This window comes from Syngnathus scovelli, chromosome 8 (assembly GCF_024217435.2).
Source record: "Syngnathus scovelli strain Florida chromosome 8, RoL_Ssco_1.2, whole genome shotgun sequence".
Lineage (NCBI taxonomy): Eukaryota > Metazoa > Chordata > Actinopteri > Syngnathiformes > Syngnathidae > Syngnathus > Syngnathus scovelli.
This window is the reverse complement of record NC_090854.1, coordinates 5859805-5878940: the sequence shown is the minus strand read 5'-3', so window position 1 is coordinate 5878940 and position 19136 is coordinate 5859805. Positions and strand designations below refer to the sequence as shown.

Here is a 19136-nt window from a genome sequence, read left to right as displayed (position 1 = left end):
TGAATGTTTATTTTCCATCCATCTTCTTCCGCTTATTCAGGATCGGGTCGTGGGGGCAGCAGCTTCAGGAGGGACTCCCAGACTTCCCTCTCCCCAGCAACTTCATCCAGCTCATCCCGGGGGATCCCAAGGCGTTCTCAGGCCAGGTGAGAGACATAGTCACTCCAGCGCGTCCTGGGTCGTACGCGGGGTCTCCTACCGGTGGGACATGCCCGAAACACCTCCCCAGGGAGCCGTCCAGGAGGCATCCTGATGAGATGCTCGAGCCACCTCATCTGGCTCCTCTCAACGTGGAGGAGTACCAACTCTACTCCGAGTCTCTCCCGGTTGACCGAGCTTCTCACCCTATCTCTAAGGGAGGGCCCGGACATAATGCGGAAAAAACTCATTTCGGCCGCTTGTATCCGGGAAGTCGTTCTTTCGGTCACGACCCATAGCTCGTGACCATAGGTGAGGGTAGGAGCGTAAATTGACCGGTAAAATGAGAGTTTTGCCTTTTGTCTCAGCTCTCTCTTTACCACGACGGACCGGTACAGAGTCTGCATTACTGCTGACTCTGCACCGATCCGCCTGTCGATCTCGCGCTCCATCCTCCCCTCACTCGTGAACAAGACCCCAAGATACTTAAACTCCTCCACTTGGGGCAGGATTTCATCCCGGATCCGGAGAGGGCATTCCACCCTTTTCCGATCGAGGACCATGGACTCGGATTTGGAGGTGCTGACCCTCATCCCGACCGCTTGACACTCGGCTGCGCACCGCTCCAGTGAGAGCTGGAGATCACGGCCTGAAGAAGCCAACAGCACCACGCCGTCTGCAAAAAGCAGAGACGCGATGCTGAGGTCCCCAAACCGGACCCCCTTAACGCCTTGGATGCACGTAGAAATTCTGTCCATAAAAATTATGAACAGAATCGGTGACAAAGGGCAGCCTTGGCAGAGTCCAACCCTCACTGGGAACGAATCCGACTTACTGCTGGAAATGCGGACCAAACTCTGGCATCGGTGATACAGAGACCGAACCACCCTTATCAGTTGGCTCAGCACCCCGTACTCCCAAAGCACCCTCCACAGAACCTCCTGAGGGACACGGTCGAACGCCTTCTCCAAGTCCACAAAACTGGACTGGTTGGGCGAACTCCCATGCACCCTCGAGGATCCTGCTGTTCCACGGCCAGGACGAAAGCCACATTGCTCATCCTGAATCCGAGGTTCGACCTCCCGACGGACCCGCCTCTCCAGCACCCCTGAATAGACCTTACCAGGGAGGCTGAGGAGTGTGATTCCGCTGTAATTAGAACAAACCCTCCAGTCCCCCTTCTTAATTAGGGGAACCACCACCCCAGTCTGCCAATCCAGAGGTACTGTCCCCGATGTCCACGCAATGTTGTAGAGGCGTGTCAGCCATGACAGCCCCACAACATCCAGAGCCCTTAAGAACTCCGGGCGGATCTCATCCACCCCGGGGCCTTGCCACCGAGGAGTTTTTTAACTACCTCAGTGACTTCGACCCCAGAGATTGGAGAGTCTGCCTCAGAGTCCCCAAGCCCTGCTTCGACAATGGGGGGCATGTAGGTGGAATTGAGGAGGTCTTCAAAGTATTCTCCCGCCGACTCACGACGTCCTGAGTCGAGGTCAGCAGCACGCCATCCCCACTGTAAACTGTGTTGATGTTGCACTGCTTCCCCCTCCTGAGACGCCGGATGGTGGACCAGAATTTCCTCGAAGCCGTCCGGAAGTCATTCTCCATGGCCTCGCCAAACTCCTCCCACACCGGGTTTTTGCCTCAGCAACCGCCGAAGCCGCGTTCCGCTTGGCCATCCGGTACCTGTCAGATGCTTCCGGAGTCCCGCAGGCCAAAACGGCCCGATAGGACTCCTTCTTCAGCTTAACGGCATCCCTTACCGCCGGTGTCCACCAGCGGGTTCGGGGATTGCCGCCACGACAAGCACCAACAACCTTACAGCCACAGCTCCGGTCGGCCGCCTCAACAATGGAGGCGCGGAACATGGTCCACTCAATGTTCCCCGCCTCCACCGGGACGTGGGAAAAGATCTGCCGGAGGTGGGAGTTGAAGCTCTTCCTGACAGGGGATTCTGCCAGACGTTCCCAGCAGACCCTCACAGAGCGTTTGGGTCTGCCAGGTCGGACCGGCATCTTCCCCCACCATCGGAGCCAACCCAACACCAGGTGGTGATCAGTTGACAGCTCCGCCCCTCTCTTCGCCCGAGTGTCCAAAACATGCGGCCACAAATCCGATGACACGACTACAAAGTCGATCATCGAACTGCGGCCTAGGGTGTCCTGGTGCCAAGTGCACACATGGACACCCTTATGCTTGAACATGGTGTTCATTACAGAAAATTCGTGTGAAGCACAGAAGTCCAATAATAGAACACCGCTCGGGTTCAGATCGGGGGGGCCGTTCCTCCCAATCACGCCCTTCCAGGTCTCACTGTCATTGCCCACGTGAGCATTGAAGTCACCCAGTAGAACGATGGAGTCCACAGAAGTAGCGCTCTCCAGCACTTCCTCCAGGGACTCCAAGAAGGGTGGGTACTCTGAGCTGCCGTTTGGTGCATAGACACAAACAACAGTCAGGACCCGTCCCCCCACCCGAAGGCGGAGGGAAGCTACCCTCTTGTTTAACGGGGTGAACCCCAATGTGCAGGCGACCAGCCGCGGGCCATAAGAATACCCACACCTGCTCGACGCCTCTCACTGTCGGCAACTCCAGAGCGGAAAAGAGTCCAGCCCCTCTCGAGAGGGCTTGTACCGGAACCCAAGTGTGTGTGTTTATGACACAGGGCGTGTGATGTGTCAGTGCAGTAGTGTTGGAGTAATTGGGCTGGCTTGTACCGGAACCCAAACTGTGCGTGAAGGCATGTCCGACTATGTCTAGTCGGAAATTTTCTGCCTCGTACACCAGCTCGGGCTCCTTTCCAGCCAGAAAGGTGACATTCCATGTCCCAAGAGCCAGCTTCTGCAGCCGGGGATCAGACCACCAAGGTCCCTGCCTTTGGCCCCGCCCAGCTTACACTGCACCTGACCCCTTTGGACCCTCCCACAGGTGGTGAGCCCATGGGAAGGGGGACCCATGTTTCCTTTTCGGGCTGTGACGCTCACCTTCGAGCCCCGCCTCCAGGCCTGGCTCCAGTGGGGGGCCCCGGTGACCCACGTCCGGGTGAGGGTAAACAAAATCCATTTGTTATTCATCATAAGGGGCTTGTGTGAGCCGTGCTTTGTCTGACCCCTCACCTGGGACCCGTTTGCCATGGGTGACCCTACCAGGGGCATGAAGCCCCCAACAACATGGCTCCTAGGATCATAGGGGCACGCAAACCCCTCCACCACGTTAAGGTGACGACTCATGGAGGGGTAAATGTTTATTATTGTGTGAAGGTGATGGCTTCACACATATTAGTCCTTCTCAAGTAGTGGGGAAGGCCCTCCCTCAAATACTGGGGAGGGCTTCTTTTAAATAGTAAAGTCGGCCTCCCTCAAATGGTGGGGTGTACCCCCTCACCAGATACCAGGAGACAGGGAACAATATTATGCAGAGTTATACTTATTAGAATTTTTATAGACAAATTATATTATTTATGAGGACGTATTCAATCTAGGACCACATATGAAGGTGGCCTAGGTCAGATTTGACAGAAATCGGAATCCAGCTAAAGTGAATAAAACATTTGCTTGCATAAACATCATCAATTTGTGAACCACTGAAATCATAAAGTAAATAGGCACAAATAACATGATGTAGGCTAATTTAACACTAGCTAATGCTAATGTTAGCACAGGTTACAATAAATGAATACTACACATTAAATGGCAATGTCATTCACCACACATGGATGCACAGTGAAAATGACACAATAAAACTCTTCAAACACCACAACACCTTCAACGGATCGCAAATCTCTTAACAGCACCACAACCTGCTCTTTGCGTGGGTCACTCTCTCTCTCTCCCCTCTTGCTCAACCGAAACTACAAGCCACCCCGCAAACCATACAAAAAACATTCTCAATGAATTTGCGTTCATCTCAAGAATAGTCACTTAGGTCTGAAAAAGTCGGAAATCCGCCAATCCGCAGAAAATTCTCTGGATGGACGGACGGAGATCATGTTCAAAGTATGAAACATGAAAAAATTATTGTTGTTCGGATAACCCCCTTCCCCCCAAAGAAGAGAAAATAATGTATTTATTGTCATTTTACAGCAGGTAGGCAACAAAATTGGGAGAGCTGCTCCATTGGCGCGTTAGGGGAATGGGGAACTTTAAAATTAAAATGTCCTTCAGTTGTATCGCACCCCATGTATCAAGATACATATTGAATTGTGTTTTATTGGAGAGATGCACATTGCTATCTGTGATAAATCTTCAGGTTCATCTATCTATGCCAGCGACATAGAGTAACAGACACAAATATGAAATGTTCTTGTACAAGATTGCAGAAGATACAGTGGACTCCTACTGGGGGTAGTGACTGAGCCCTGCCATGAAATGTGAACAAAATATACGCTCACACAAAAAATGAATTAAACCTTGAATATAGATGCCACAAGCTGGTTTCGCACGACCTAAAACAGAAAGCCCCATAAAACATCAACACCATTAATCTAACATGTACACTTTCATGAACTCATGTTACATAAACAACAGTATTTAAAGGTCTAATTATTCGTGTGGTGAGCAAGATGTTTTGGTCACCCATCTATCCATTCTTTGAAACGCTTTTCCCCACATTCACACTCAGACATACACCAGTGTAAGTGGTACTGATATGGTGTGTTAAGTGTCTTGGCCAAGGACACAAGGACATATGAGTCGAACAGAGCGGAATACAAACCTCCGACCCGCTGTTGGATTTTGTCCACTATCTGCGCCTCACGGCAAAAGCCATTGCCAATCACCTGTTATCCAATTTACTCACTGCGTGCTCGTTTGATTTCTTCAGATTTAGGAAAATGCTAAGACACTGAAGCAGAAATTAGACTTACACAGGTTGGTTGAGTTCAATCACAATTCTTGTTAAGAAAGCTCTGTTTTCAGGAAGGTACAATACAGCGCTGGGCCCTTCGTGCGACCATGCTCAAGAGCAGAAAGTCTCCATTCAGAAAAGCAACGTTCAAGGTTCTTTGGTCAGCTTATATTCAGTTGCACATTGTGGTCCGAGTTTGATGGGTGATGAGTCTTTGGGGTGGGGCAAGTTCGCAGTAGAGTTTGATTCCATGGGAGTGGGTGCTGGTTCGGTGAGAGCTGGTTCCGTGGGGTTGGGTGCTGATTATGGGCGATTCGATGTGTGTGGGGGCTGTTGGTTTCCATCCCATCTTTCGGCCTTGGCGATCACCTTGGCTGTTTTCCTCTTGGTGTTCTCCCTCTGGCACCTCTGCTGGTTTTATCTCCAAATGACCTTCCTGTAAACATTCTCCTCCATTCTTGCACATACACTGTCGCGCCTCATCCATTCATCATTCTTTCAATTTTGTCATTTTGTACGGAATTATGTGAGCTTTTGGCTGTGACATCATCAATTTATTGATGTTCCCTGATTATGCAAAGTTTGTATTCACCACTTACCATGTTTTTGTTTGTTTGTTCTTTTGATACTCCATGTACTTGCTTACGTCATCATATTCTTAGTTTAATCATGCTTTCAACCATATCTTTTCTTTGTTAGGCAAAATATTTCCCTCTGTCCAGAACGTTCAGTAGTAATCGAAAACTGGCGTCTAGCATTAGTCAAAACATAAGATACAATCAAGAACTGAACATTTTTAGATGACTTTGGCAGTGTCCGTGATTTAGAAAATCATCAGGCATGCATTAAACAGTTCCTTAAGGGTCATTAAGCTATTCAGGCAACATATCAAAAAACATTTGTTATTTCAAAGTGCTCAGAAATATATATCAGATCATAAAGTTATAAAAACCTTTCTCATTACCACTTATCAAAAATGTCTAGTTATGTCTTCTTTATTGATTTGGTGTATAGGTATAATTATATGCTTAAAATATTTCTTTTATTGCTTTAATATGTGAATATACTTGTCTGCTCATGTACTTTATTCAATGAGGTTTGAGCATATCTGTTTTTGTACGTAGTTAGGCAGGACTTTTTGTATTTCGACCCCATTCCTTCACTCCCTCTGTTGACCTCAGTTTAACTGAGGTCACCGCCAGTTACCGATCGACCCGTTCCAGTGCCTGGGATATTTTTTTCATAAAATTCAAAATATTGAAGGCAATCAGGCTTTTGAAGTTGCTATCAGTAGGGATGTTCATATGAACTTTGATGAATGATTGCCCGTGTATGACATCCAGCAACATGAAGCTTATGAAGCGTCCCGTCATGTGGTTAGCATGCAGTGCTCTCCTCAGGACCTTCTATGACTCTGTGGTGGCCTCAGCCATCCTCTACGCTGTGGTCTGCTGGGGTGGGGGCAGTACAGACCGGGACAGGGGGAGACTAAATAGGAGAACGAGCTCTGACCTGGACTGTCCGCTGAACTCCATTGAGGTTGTGGGTGAGAGGAGGACGTTAATTAAGCTGAAATCCATCATGGACAACACCTCTCACCCCCTCCATGACATTGTGCGGTCCATGAGCAGCTCCTTTAGCAGCAGACTATTACACCCACGGTGTAGGAAGGAACGATTCCGCAGGTCCTTCATTTCCTCTGCTGTCAGACTCTACAACATGCGTGGCACCTGGTGAAATTGTGTTTCATCTCTACCACTACTAGCAGCACTTGTCTTTGTCCTTGTCTGTTTTATATCCTTTTTTGAATTTGGCACTTGTATTCTTGCACTCTTATGCGCTGCTGTGACAAGTAAATTTCCCTGGTGTGGGATGAATAAAGTTCTATCATCATCATCATCATCATCATCATCATCATCATCATCATCATCATCAAATGGTTGTAAACAGATCAGTCTGCTTAAAGCTAAATAAGACTGTCAATCCTCTTAACAAAACGCGACCAACATTATTACTGTGGAGGTATTGCTATGCCTCAGAGCTTTTCAGAGTCATCACTTCTGAAGCAACAGGGTTCGGAATGTTGTTAGATGTGACTGTAACTTGTCTCCCATTGCTAGTTTTTTGTCATCAGCCTAATTTGCTAGATTAGCAGGAAGCGAGATTGAAATGTTTTATCATAAAAGTGACAACGACTGGTGTTCCCACCTTGTTGAAGTCTAATTGTCAGAAAGTGGAGTCACGGCAACAGTCCTAACAGAAATAAAACATCGGTTCCTCTCACATTTCACACATAAGATTATGGGGCATATGATAAGGTTTATCCACTGACTTGCTATCACAACCACATTAACATGAGGATACGTTTTGGTTTTTAGTTTAAAATAGCTTACTTTAACATCAGGATCTGTCACCATAGAGTGGCCAATCAGAGAACCCAGGGTGTTTTTCTTCTTCACTTTCAGCAATGTTTAAAGTGCATCAGTGTTCTGTTGTACCAGCTAGCTAGTGCTAAAATAATCTTGGAGGATTTTACTTGTTGGTACAGTTCAAGTTTGTAAACTCTCTTCACGCTAAGATGATGTCAGAGGTTAACAAAAAAGGAACAACAATGTTGGGCTTCATTTGCTAACTTACATAACAGTTTATCACCCACCTAAATATTCCCATACATACGCAAATAGTTATTAGTGTCGTTCACAAAATGCATGCTGGGAACCCCCCACATACTGTATGTACATGTCATATGTCACACCTGCCAATCAAACATTTCTGTGACCAAAATACACGTCAAGTTATTGTGATTCATCCTCACTGGAATCTGAAAATTTAACTGCAAATTTGCAGCTCAATACAATACCACCGAGTCATGTCCCGCCTTGTAACGATTTAATTATATTTTTTCCGTATGGTTGCATTCTACAGAGCGGATACAGTCTATTTTGCATGTCAAGATGTGATGAAAAGGTGGGAGTTATGGTTCTGATCTATTTTGCCAGCTATTCACTTGTTTCCTGTATGAGCCTTTCAATAATAATGCCCCTCCTTTCGGAGGCTTTTGTACTTAATGGGCTCTACATCCGCACGCGCATACATGCACGCACGCACACACACACGCACACGCACGCACACACACACACACACAACACACACACACACGTTGGAAACAGTGCACACATTTACTGCTGAGTCACAAGCTAATAAAGTGATACCTCTACTTACGAACTTAATTGGTTTGCGATCAGGTTTGTAAGTAGAAACGTTTAACTAGAAGTCACGTTTCCCACAGGAATCAATGTAAAAGCAAATCATGCGTGCAAGTCACACTTTTTGCCGTATTACTCTGTAAAACACTCAGAAACCCAAAACAATCGGTTCATTTTTATTTTATCTTTATAACAAATTAATGTCACTTTATTATTGACCTCGTAACTTTGCTTGGGGATGGGGAACCTATCATAATTTTCTGCACTTGCTAAAAAAAAAAAAAAGTCAGGCTAATCAATTATTGTCTGCTTCCACGTACTCCCTGCAATGTACTCACATACTCGTCATTGTTTTTTCGTGCATTTAATCTGACTGTGTGAGTTGTCATTGAACGAACTTTGCGCAGATCGTGAGAATTTAAAAAAACATGCCTTTCTAAAACAGCAAGACTTTTTTATATATACATGTATATAATGTACGGAATATAAATATAAAATAAATAAATAAATAAATAAATAAAAGGAGCAAAAATGGAGCAAGAGTGCATACAGCAGACAGTCAGAATATAGCGCAAAAGTACAGGACGTTATGCAGCCGAGGGGGGAGGGGGGGGGAGAGTTCAGGATCCTAACAGCCTGGAGTATGAAGCTGTTGGTGAGTCTGGACAGACGTGTCCAGGAAATGGGCTACAATAGCCGAATTCCCATGGTCAAGACACTTCTGAACTCAAGACAATGGAAGAAGCGTCTGACTTGGGCTATGGAAAAGAAGCACTGGACAGTTGCAGGGAAGTCCAAAGTCCTCTTTTTAGACGAAAGCAAGTTTTGTATTTAATTTGGAAGTCAAGGCGCCAGAGTCTGGAAGAGGGGCTGGAGAGGAGCAAAATCCAAGTTGCTTGAGTCAGCGATGGTTTGGAGAGCCATGTCAGCTGCTGGTGTTGGTCCACTGTGTTTCATCAAGTCCAGCATAAATGCAGATTTTAGAGCACTACATGGTTCCGCCTGCTGAAAAGCTCTATGTAGATGATGATATCATTTTCCAGCATGATCTGGCACCTGCCCACAGTGCAAAAACCACCAGTAAATGGTGTACTGACCATGGCATTACTGTCCTCGATTGGCCTGCCAATTCCCCTGACCTGAAACCCATAGAGAATTTGTGGGGTATTGTGAAGAAGAAGCTGAAAAACACCATACCCAACAATGCAAATGAGCTAAAGGCCGCTATTGAATTATCCTGGGCATCCATAACACCTCAGCAATGCCACAGGCTGATTGTCTCCATGCCACGCCGCATTGATGCAGTAATTCGTGCAAAAGGATTCCCAACCAAGTACTGAGTGCATTAATGGCTTCAAAAACAAGCCCGACCTTTTTGACCTTCCAACTCCCCCGCGTGCAACATCTTACCTCATCACTGATACATCTGGGGGCATCCACCATGTAGCACTCATAAATTAGAGTGTTCACAGTGTGAATAACATCCTTAGTAAGGTCATCCAAACTTTTTAAAAATACACTCACTGATGTTGACTTATAGTGACATTGTCTTTGTGTTTTTGTAAAGTTTTAACCTTGTGGCGCCGTCAGACTTATAGTGGTTAATTTAAACACTATCAGTATGTCAGCAAGGGTAAATAAGAGCTGTCAAGTATTTTGAAGTTATGCTACTTTAGTCCAGTGATCTCTGAGCATTACCTTGTTACACCCGAAACATGTGTCTTGGAAATTTAAAAAAATAATAATAATAATTAAATTGGAAAAGTTGCTCTAGGTTTGTTATCAAAGCCAGCAAGCGAGTCCAAATTTAACGGAAAGCCAACTATTTAACTCGATCCTAATCGCTACTAGTTTCAAAATAGGTTGTAAAATACTGTAGATGTTTGACAACACGTTGCTTTAGCGAGTGACAGTGATGATAATGCATCGCTGTGGACTAGTTTTACATGAGTATATATATAGTAATCCCTAGCTACATCGCGGTTAATTTATCGCGGCTTCAGTACATCGCGGATTCCCCCCCCCAAAAAAATAAAAAATTCAAAATAAAAATTCTAAATTGAGGATTTATGGCACGGAAGTTTGTGCCCACACAATTGCAGTACGTACACTTGTACCATACATACTTATTATAAAAATGTTGCTGTAATACACTGCTCCAAAAAATTAAAGGAACACTTTGAAAACATATCAGATTTCAATGGTGAATTTTCTTTTTTGGGATATCTATACTGATATGGACAGTTTAATGTCTCAGGAACAAAAGGATGCCACATCTTTTGATGGAAATAAAAGTTTTCAGCCTACAGAGGGCTCAGTATATAGACACCCCAAAAATCAAAGTGAAAAAAGATGTGACAGGCTCGTCCATTTTGCCTAAATTCAATTTCTGCAACTCAAAATTCTTTTCAATGTCTTGTGTGGCTCCCACGTGCTTGTATGCATGCTTGACATCGTCGCAGCATGCTCCTAATGAGACGACGGAGGGTGTCTTGTGGGATGTCCTCCCAGATCTGTCTAAGGGCGTCAGTGAGCTCCTGTAAAGTCTGAGGAGCAACCTGGCGACGTCTGATGGACCGAAACATTATGTCCCAGAGGTGTTCTATCGGGTTTAGATTAGGTGATTGTGAGGGCCATTCAATTGTGTCAATTCCTTCATCCTCCAGATACTGTCTGCATACTCTTGCCAGATGAGGCCAGGCATTGTCGTGGATCAGGAGGAACCCAGGACCTACTGCACCAGCGTAGGGTCTGACCATGGGTGCAAGGATTTCATCCCAATACCTAATGGCAGTCAGACTGCCGTTGTCTAGCCTGTAGAGGTCTGTTCGTCCCTCCATGGAAATGCCTCCCCAGACCATCACTGACCCACCACCGAACCGGTCATGCTGAATGATGTTGCAAACAGCATAGCGCTCTCCTTGGCTTCTCCAGACCCCTTCACGTCTATCACAGGTGCTCAAGGTAAACCTGCTCTCATCTGTGAAAAGCACAGGGCGCCAGTGGCGGACTTGCCAATTCTGGTGTTCTATGGCAAATGCCAATCGAGCTCCACGGTGCTGAGCAGTGATCACAGGGCACACTACAGGACGTCGTGCCCTGAGGCCACCCTCGTGAAGTCTGTTTCTGACTGTTTGGACAGAGACATTCACACCAGTAGCCTGCTGGAGGTCATTCTGTAGGGCTCGGGCAGTCCTCAACCTGTTCCTCCTTGCACAAAGCAGCAGATATCGGTCCTGCTGATGGGATGAGGACCGTCTACGACCCTGTCCAGCTGGACAGGGTCAGCTCTCCTAGAGTAACTGCCTGTCTCCTGGAATCTCCTCCATGCTCTGGAGATTGTACTGGGAGACACATCAAATCTTCTTGCAACAGCATGCATGGATGTGCCATCCTGGAGGAGTTGGACAATCTGTGCAAATTCGGGAGGGTTAAGAAATCGCCTCATGCTCCCAGTCGTGATAATAACTCTTGCTAAAGCCAACACTTGTGGAAAAACAGTTAAAAAAGATCAAGAGGGAGGAACTTGAAATGGCCTCCAGCTGCAAAACCAGTCCTGTTTTAGGGACCATCTCATTGTTGCCCCTCTAGTGCACCTGTTGTTAATTCCATCAACACCAAGGCAGCTGAAACTGATTAAAGACCCGCTCTACCACGTACCTGACCAAAACCTTATCAGAAAAGTGTAATTGAATTCATGTCATACCCTGATAAAAACTGTTCCTTTAATTTTTTTGAGCAGTGTATAAATCCATCCATTTTCTGAACCGCTTAGTCCCCACGGGGGTCGCGGGTGTGCTGGAGCCTATCTCAGCTGTCAACGGGCAGTGGGCGGGGGACACCCTGAACCGGTTGCCAGCCAATCGCAGGGCACACAGAAGACATACAACCATTTTCACTCACACTCACACCTAGGGACAATTTGGAGTGCTCAATTGGCCCACCAAGCATCTTTTTGGGATGTGGGAGGAAACTGGAGTGCCCGGAGAAAACCCACGCGGGCCCAGGGAGAACATGCAAACTCCACACAGGGAGGGCCGGAGGTGGAATCGAACCCGCACCCTCCTAACTGTGAGGCGGACGTGCTACCCAGTGCCCCACCGAGCCACCCGTTGTAATCTAAAGAGTTCTAAAAACATATTTACCTTGTACCTAATACATAATATATATGCCTTGTTATAAAGAAATTGTTATAATCATAAAATAGTTATAAAAACATATTTACAGTATGTACACTTGTACCTTGTTATAAAAAGTTGTTATAGTAATGAGTTCTAAAAACACATTTACAGTATGTATATAGTCAAACCTCAGTTTTCGAACGTCCCGGTTTTCGAACAAAAATTCGAGATATTTTTGCTTGGTTGTCGAGCAAAATTTGGAGGTCGAACCTCACAAGAGCCGAAAGGACCCAAGAAAACCCGACCGCGCGGCCCGGATGCCGACTAACTCCGTTCGTTATTGTATTTTCGTTACTTTGAGGATTGTATTAACCCCTAATCAAGCCTCCAAAGAAAGCAAGTGGGAGCAGTAAAGCCATCCTAAAACACAAAGACGCTCTTAAAGCAATGCGACAGTGAGCGCCCGGCGCGCTGCGGTTGCGAGATCGGACCAAATTAAGCTTGCTGCGCACTAAGGTCCACTTAAAATTTGGAAAGTGCATCAGGACTTTCTAAATTTCAGCGACGGCTCTGTCACAATAATGCGACCAGCGCGGTGCAGTTGCACGGTCGGCGGCGCGCTACGGTTGCGCGTTCGGCGGTGCGCTGCACTTGCGCAATCGGACAAAAATGTGCAAATGAAAAAATGCTTAAAAAAGGCCGTGTTTTTTACTCTTCGAACGGATTAGAATTTGTTTCCATTATTTGTAATGGGAAAAATAGATTCGGAATTCGACCGATTCACTTCTCGAACCGCCTTCTGGAACGGACTGTGGTCGAAAACCGAGGTTTGACTGTATTGTGCGTCTGCACTCATTTTCATAGCATAAGCGTCAATCTTTCTGCTGACTTTGGAGCTTTGCGCCCTGTTTTCACTTCTTGTGGGTGTATTTTGAGTAGTATCAGATGAATTGCATCAAAGGTGCTGTTTTATTCTTGGGTAACACGATAATACGTTCAGCTCAGTGGCCAAGTGGTAGAGTGTCTGCCCTGAGACTGGAAGGTTGTGGGTTCAAACCCCGGCCGGGTCATACCAAAGACTATAAAAATGGGACCTATAGCGCTTGCATTAGCTTACTTTGTAGCTGACCTGCAGTGCTTGTTTACAAGACGTCAATAGCATTAGTGTCAGTCTTTCTGATGATTTTGGAGATGTGCGCTCTATATTTTCACGTCTTATGGGAGTATTTTGAGTGTATCAGATGAATTGCATCGAATGTGCCATACTACTCTTGGGTGACACAATGGGTAAAATGCTTTCGTTACATTCTCGCTAACGCAAGCGCTCGCATCAGCTTACTTTGTAGCTTGACAGTGCTTGTTTCCAAGACGTTCTTAAATATTGTGAGGGGATTTATTTTATTACGTGCCATGTATGGTTGTATGGACAAGCTTTCTGTCGTTGGTATATTTTAATCAATCAAAGAGTTTGCGGAGCAAGTAAGCTACCTCGTTTCAGAAGCGCTATCTCGGCAAAAAAAAAAAAACTACAGATGGCAACCGCAAATGGAGGTGCACATCTTGCGGCCTGAGGGGTGTGAAGTATCTCATTTGCAGACCGCACCAAAACTGCTTGCTCTGAGCCGCACCTCAGAACATGTAGAAAAGAGGGACCTGTTATCAAAACGAGGAATTCAGACAAAAGCATCACTGTTCCACTTTATATAGACCACAACTAAATGAGTAAAACAGTAAAATGTATTGCCGTGATATTTGGGCTTGAAACAGACTTTCTTTCATTCCATCTACATGGATATTTTTTAAAATATTGACATAACCCTAACCCAAGTTGATTAATTGATTTTTTTTTTTTTCTTGTGATTAGGTGATTAGAAGTGAGAGGAATTCACTTTCTAATTGAACAGTTCTGTGTTAATTCAACTACTGTATTTACCGCACCTTAAGGCACACTTAAAAACCTTTAATTTTCTAAAAAACTAAAGGTGCACCTTTAAATAAGCTGCACCTTTTGTGTGGACCAAATTCCAAAATCTGTAAATGTTTTTGTGTGGCTGCCGATACAGGGACATATGGACATATGTAGACAGCGCTCAGCAAACACTATGTGAAACGCAAAATACGTTAGATGACAGCGATGAACCAATCAGAGAACTTGTATACTCAAAATTCTAAATACAGTAGAACCCCGCTCCTTCCGGAAAGAATTAGCGGCGAGAAGCGGTGCAATCGAGTTCCGAAGCATTTTGTCTAATTTTGTCTAAAACAGTACATAAAACCGCAAAAGACAGCAAAAATAAAGGACGGCAAAAGCTTGGAGTACAGCCTTACACAGTCCATATGCGGCACTTGACGTGAGTCAGATATTTAAAAGACAAAAAATGAGGTTGAAATAAATTAAACCTGATAAAATAACACTAACCTCGACCCCCATGGAAACAAGCAGTACGGAAAATGGATGGATGGATGGATGGATGGATGGATGGATGGATGGATGGATGGATGGATGGATGGATGGATGGATGGATGGATGGATGGATGGATGGATGGATGGATGGATGGATGGATGGATGGATGGATGGATGGGATGATGGATGGAAATAGCACTATTTGAATTAAAAACATACTTACCCATAGTAGAAGAGCCAAAGTCCCGGATATAATGTCCAAAAAGAAAATCAATGTGAACGAAAGGATGGCTATTGTTGACAGTAGCTCTCTTTTACACGGTTGTTATTGCGTGAACGCAAGTCTTCAGCGTGAATCCCCGTGATCTTTTGGTCTTGCTGATGCAGCTTTCCGATCACTCACCACACACAATTGGGCGTCACAATGGTTCATACCCCAGTAAACACTGCCAGCTAACGGCAACAAGCTGCACACACTGTACAGTATATATATATATATATATATATATATATATATATATATATATATATATATATATATATATATATATATATACCGTATTTGCCGGTGTATTGGTCGACCTTTTTCGATCCAAAATCGACCGAAAAAAATCGACCTCGACTTATACACCGAGTCATAAAATTTAACTTTGTATTCATCGCTTCAAATGTGATGGTAACCAAGGCCGTTTCTCATGCATCTCATTGTGCGTTGCACTTAGAAAATTTGAACCGGGCGGCGTGCGCGAGTGCCCGCTGGAAGTCGAATGAGGCGCCGCGACCACCTCCGCGGTGCTTATAAACAGCCGATCCGCTCGGCGGGGGCTATTTTCGGCCACTTGGCTCGTGCGCACGGCCTCCCGGATGTGCCGGGCGGGTGCGCGAGCTCGCCGGCCGCTGGAAGTCCAATGAGGCGCCGCGACCACCTCCGCGGTGCTTATAAACAGCCGATCCGCTCGGCGGGGGCTATTTTCGGCCACTTGGCTCGTGCGCACGGCCTCCCGGATGTGCCGGGCGGGTGCGTGAGCTCGCCGGCCGCTGGAAGTCCAATGAGGCGGCGCGATCTCCTCCGCGGTGCTTATAAAGTGCCGATCCACTCGGCTTGGAGCTATTTACGGCCTCCCGTTGGTGCGGGGCGGCGTGCGCGAGCTCGCCGGCCGCGATCTCCTCCGCGGTGCTTATAAAGTGCCGATCCGCTCGGCTTGGAGCTATTTCCGGCCTCCCGTTGGTGCCGGGCGGCGTGCGCGAGCTCGCCGGCCGCGATCTCCTCCGCGGTGCTTATAAAGTGCCGATCCGCTCGGCTTGGAGCTATTTCCGGCCTCCCGTTGGCGCCGGGCGGCGTGCGCGAGCTCGCCGGCCGCGATCTCCTCCGCGGTGCTTATAAAGTGCCGATCTGCTCGGCTTGGAGCTATTTCCGGCCTCCCGTTGGTGCCGGGCGGCGTGCGCGAGCTCGCCGGCCGCGATCTCCTCCGCGGTGCTTATAAAGTGCCGATCCGCTCGGCTTGGAGCTATTTCCGGCCTCCTGTTGGTGCCGGGCGGCGTGCGCGAGCTCGCCGGCCGCGATCTCCTCCGCGGTGCTTATAAACAGCCGCATGCGCACGGCCTCCCGGAATTTGAACACATTTCGTCAATAAATTTCGCATATTGAATTTTGAAGTTTAATATAATGCAACAATTGAGCTCGACTTATACAAAGGATATATCATAAAATCGTAAATTTCCGTCGAATTTTAGGGGGTCGACTTATACACCGAGTCGACCTGTACACCGGCAAATACGGTATATATATATATATATATATATATATATATATATACCTAGTATGTACGATATTTATATTTTCTAATTTAAGTTTGAATGTTGAATGGTTGTTTGTTGAGCACTAAACGTGTGTTCGCCAGGAGTTTAAATGTTCTTTTTCTTGCCGTGCAAAATTTGAAAACATAAAAAAAACGTGATCTAAAGGTAAAACTGAAGAAACTTTTTTAGTCAAACAGAAAAGTCCAGCTGTCAACTTTTTCAGTTTACCAAGACTGATGATCTACACAAACACATTGCTGTCTTGTGTGCATCTATTCGAAGGGAAAGAAAATGTATTTACATTTTTATTTACTCAGCGGTAAAATATTCATTCAGTTAGTTGCTTTTCATGTAGCAGACTAGGGTTCAGTTCTCGATCAATAGCCATGTGACTGATGAATGATTAGTCCATACATACATAACAAAATCATTTCAGAACTTTTGACCATCTCGACTGCTCAGTATTGTAAATGTTACATTCGCCTGTAACAGATTGCTGACATGAAGTGATACTATATTGCAGATCTTTGGCTAGCTGACAGTTGGGTACAATGTAAGAATATGTACAGAAGCACAGACATCGAAAGTATTTTTATGTCTGTCTCACGCCCAAATAACATCTAAGAACAAACGCGTAGAAAGTTCTCCTTTATGTTATCCTACTCGCTTCCCACCCTCTACTCAGAAAAGCACCAGACTTTTATGTCAACGCCGCCATTTCATTTGCAAGCCAAATTTATTCCTCCCCCAATCTGCTGTATTGGCCTCCTTATAAGTTGCACATGGAATCAACTCAAGTTGGCAGACATCTGGAAATGCTTTGCCTCTGTGCTGGAGGTCAGTGTCTGAACCAATAGAGATCGTACCTTAACCTTCGCAATGTGACAAGCGTTCATATTTTTTTATTTATTTTTTTATTCTTTATTTATTCAGCACACACAAAATAACACAAATGTCATATGAAGATTTTTTTTTTAAAGAAAATAGACATGCGCAAGGAAGACTAGAAACTCTGACGGGCTTATAAGGTGAAATCAGTGTAATTGCAAAGGGATGGTAATAATTACTTAATAAACAAATAATGTTAATAAATCCTTAGTAAACAAATAATAGCAACATCAAGGCAAAATAATAACAGTAGCCAAGGTAACAAGCAACCTAACTCAGGTTCATAGTGCATATGTGATTTGTGAATATGTGTCGTTTAACAGCAGTTTTAAACATGAAGAACGAAAGGTCAAATAAATGGATAGGAAGTTGATTAAATACTTTGACACCCCTGAAATGAAGACTACATTTGGACAGGGAAGTTCGTATGGGGGGGAGGGGGGGGGGGAACTCAAGTCTAGCCTTATTTCTGGTGTTATGACAGTGATAGTCTTCCCTTCTCCTATAAAAGCTATTGAGTGTGCTGGGGAACTGATTGTGGGTTGCTTTGAAGACAAACTGAGCTGTTTAGAGAAAGTTTACCTGGTATATGCTGAGAATTGATAGTTCCTGGAATAGCGGTAGTGAATGAGCAAGGTAGTTAGCATGTAGAATGATTCGGACACAACGCTTTTGTAGACAATAAATGCGATTCAGCTTGGTAGGATGAGTGCTGCCCTAAATTACGTTGCAATAATTGATATATGGGTAGATTAGGGAGTAATAGAGCATCAGAGTTGTTTTTCTGTCCAAAGTAGGCCGTAGTTTTCTCAAAATACCAGTATTCTTAGTAATCCTAGAAGATATTGTCCTAATGAGGTTTGTCATCAATTAGTATGCCCAGAAATTTGACAGATGAAGATAAAGAAATTAAATTATTGTCAATAAAGACCTCTACATCTTTGTTGCCCAAACAACTTTTCCCACAGTGGAACAATAAGAAGTTGTTGTTTTTTTTATATTCAAAGACAATTTATTTGCTTTGAACCACCAAGAAAACGTTTGCAATTCATTGTTTATTATTGAGAGAAGGTGTTCGAGATTGCTGTGTGAATAAACAACACTAGTATCATCATCAAATAAGATGGTTGACAGATGGTGAGCGACTCTACAGACATCGTGAATATAAATTAAAAATAACAGGGGTCCAAGAATGGAACCTTGTGGGACTCCACATTTGATGTCTAACTGGGGGGAGTCAAAGCCCTTAAATGAGACATATTGTTTCCTCTCTTTCAAGTAGCTGGCAAACCAATACAGTGAGACATCGGAGACACCAATATGTTTTAATTTTAATAAGAGAATCTCATGGTCTATTGTATCAAATGCCTTGGATAAATCAAGTAAAACTGCAATAGAGTATTCTTTCATATCATGAGCTTTGTATAATTTCTCTGTCAGTGTCTGTGTGCTCGCTCCTCCCTTCCTGTGTCTATGTACTAATCACAGTCACCTGCCTCTCATTACCTGTCGCGTATATAAGTCCTGTCTGCGTGTCACAACCCTATCGGATTGTTCTCGTCTCTCGTCATTCCTGTCTTTATCTTGTCTTTTGTTCAGTTAGTCCTGTCCCTAGTCGAGCTTCTTATAGTCTGTCTTTGAGTTTTCCAATAAACCCTGGTCCAAGCTGCATTTGGTCGCCCTGCTCCATCCGTTCCATGACACTCTGTTAAATGAGAGATAGCCATGTA

The 19136-nt window shown here is 45.2% G+C and overlaps 2 long non-coding RNA genes across 2 annotated transcripts in view; one reads left to right on the top strand and one right to left on the bottom strand.

Annotated features, from left to right (window-relative positions):
* The window catches only part of LOC125974205 (uncharacterized), a 32571-nt gene that overhangs the window by 1777 nt on the left and 11658 nt on the right, over positions 1-19136 (top strand). Inside the window, exon 2 of the long non-coding RNA XR_011087253.1 lies at positions 41-146. This is a non-coding gene — a long non-coding RNA (uncharacterized lncRNA). The remainder of the gene's footprint in view (positions 1-40; positions 147-19136) is intronic.
* LOC137840534 (uncharacterized) overlaps positions 6107-19136 on the bottom strand; it is a 31830-nt gene continuing 18800 nt past the window's right edge. The window contains exon 2 of the long non-coding RNA XR_011087254.1: positions 6107-8060. This is a non-coding gene — a long non-coding RNA (uncharacterized lncRNA). The remainder of the gene's footprint in view (positions 8061-19136) is intronic.